The following is a 2,307-nucleotide window of genomic DNA, read 5'->3' as shown; positions in this document are numbered from 1 at the left end:
GCTGCTCATCCACCTCTTCCTCACACAACACAGGTGATTGATCTGACAACAAATCCCTTGCAGCACTCTCCAGAAGAAACCCATAGACTTGAATCAATTTCACCAAATAATCAAACTGCATTCTCTGAAGAAAACTAGGCGGTCCCGGACTCCGATTCAGCTTCTAAGGCTGCTAATACCACCAATTCAGATTCTTCTCGATCCAAGGTTTTAGAAACTCCTCCAGAGTTGCAACCTAGTCCTCCACCTCAAACTAATCTTCAGACCCCTCCGGGACCAAGACCTGGAACATCGGGTATTCCTACCACTCCGACCAGTGCAACCTTGGACGATTTGATCTCTGTTTTGAATAAAGTTATCCAAGAAAACAAAGTGCCAATACCTGCACCAGAAATCTCAAGGCCTGCTACATCAAGACCTTCAATCGAGTTGGATCCTGACATCCGGAAATCATCAAGCTCTTGGATCATCCTCCTACCACATGGGTTAATGATCCAATTCTACACCAACTCTTGGCTGAACTTTTGAATTCTTCTTTTGAACTCCCAACTAACACACCATATTCTGCTTCTATTCAAGAATTCAAACAACTTCTCAATGAGAACGTTGCATCTCAGTTTCAACTCCAAGAAACTGAAAATGAAGAAGCCACAGCAAAATCTTATATAAAAAATTGCCTTGCAACCGCTCAGCCAATCCAAACCTCTCGTGAGGAATTTGATTGGAGAATTTCCCATGCCATTTCTGTTCAGGCTTTTCATGATCAGGAAGAAGCAAGACTTGAAGCAGAATTAACTCAAATTCAAGAACAGGTTGCCACCATACGCCGAAATCGAGCCACCTTAGCCAAACCTTTGGCTGCAGCCCAACAAGAACAACATCTCCTTATTCAGGAACTTGTTTCAATCGATACCAAGTGGGAAGAATATGAAAAATAACTTGAGAAAATTCAAGCTGACAAGGTCAAACAACTTGAAGTGCTTTCAGTTCTGGAAAACAAAAGGGCAAAACTACGCTCTGATTTGGCAAAACTAGTGGCACCTTGAGTCCCTTTTTACTTCTAATTCTATTTTTTGTAATATCTTTTTGTCTTTTATGAACTTTATATATGTTGAACTTTTATGTTTGCCAACAATAGAAAAGTTTCAAGTATTTCCCATTAATCGAGTTAATCACTTTTCCTGACTCGATATCTTTGACCTGATAGGTGTTCCCAGAGTACATTCCTGTTACTTGAAAAGGACCTTCCCAACTATGGGACCATTTATCCAGAAATCTCGATTTCTTTTCCATCGGTAAAATGATTTTTAAAACTAACTCGCCTATCCTGAAAGACTTTTCTCTAATTTGACGGTTATAACTTCGAGCAATACTTTCTTTTTGTCGAATTACATTATCAAGTGCCAAGATTCGTTCTGAATCCAATTCATTTAACTCATCGAACATTGCATTTCAATAATCATCAACTGGAAAATAATTCTGTCTTGATACTCTTAAAGTATTCAAATTAATTTCTAATGGTAATACTGCATCATGACCATATACCAATTTATAAGGTGATGTCCCTGTCGAACCTCTTGGTGAATTTCGATAAGCCCATAATACTTGACTTAAAGTTTCATGCCATGTTCGAAGCCTATTTCCGATATGCTTTTTAATCAAGCTTATCAATATCTTATTTGCTACCTCCACTTGCCCGTTAGCCTGTGCATAATAAGGAGTTGAAGTAACCATATTAATGTTTCTTGAAGCCACAAAATTTTTAATTCACTGGCCAGTAAACATAGTTTTCTGGTCAGTACTTAACGTCTGAGAAATTCAAAATCGATGGATAATATGTTCCTCAACAAAGTCTATTATTTCACTTTGACCAATTTCTACTAGTGGAACTGCTTCAATCCATTTTGTGAAATAATCAATAGCTACTAAAATAAACTTGTGTTGTTTTGATGAAGGAGGGTGGATCAACCCAATCAAGTCCAGAGCCCAACCTTTGAATGGCCATGACTTTATTATCGAATGTAATTCAACCGCTGAAATCTGTTGTATCGAACGATGTTTCTGACATTCCTGACATACCTTCGCATAATCAATACAATCTTTTATCATGGACGGCCAATATACATGATTTCGATATAATACCCATCTCATCTTCTTCCCTGCCTGATGGACACCACATATTCCATTATGGACTTCACCCAAGGCAATATTCTGATCATCTCGACTTAAGCATCTTAACAAACTCCCATCAATTCCTTTTTTATACAGTTTATCAGCTAATAAGACAAAATTTATTGCTCGTAATTT

This window comes from Arachis ipaensis, chromosome B01, assembly GCF_000816755.2.
Source record: "Arachis ipaensis cultivar K30076 chromosome B01, Araip1.1, whole genome shotgun sequence".
In the NCBI taxonomy this organism is placed as follows: Eukaryota; Viridiplantae; Streptophyta; class Magnoliopsida; order Fabales; family Fabaceae; genus Arachis; species Arachis ipaensis.
Note: the sequence above shows the minus strand (reverse complement) of the source record.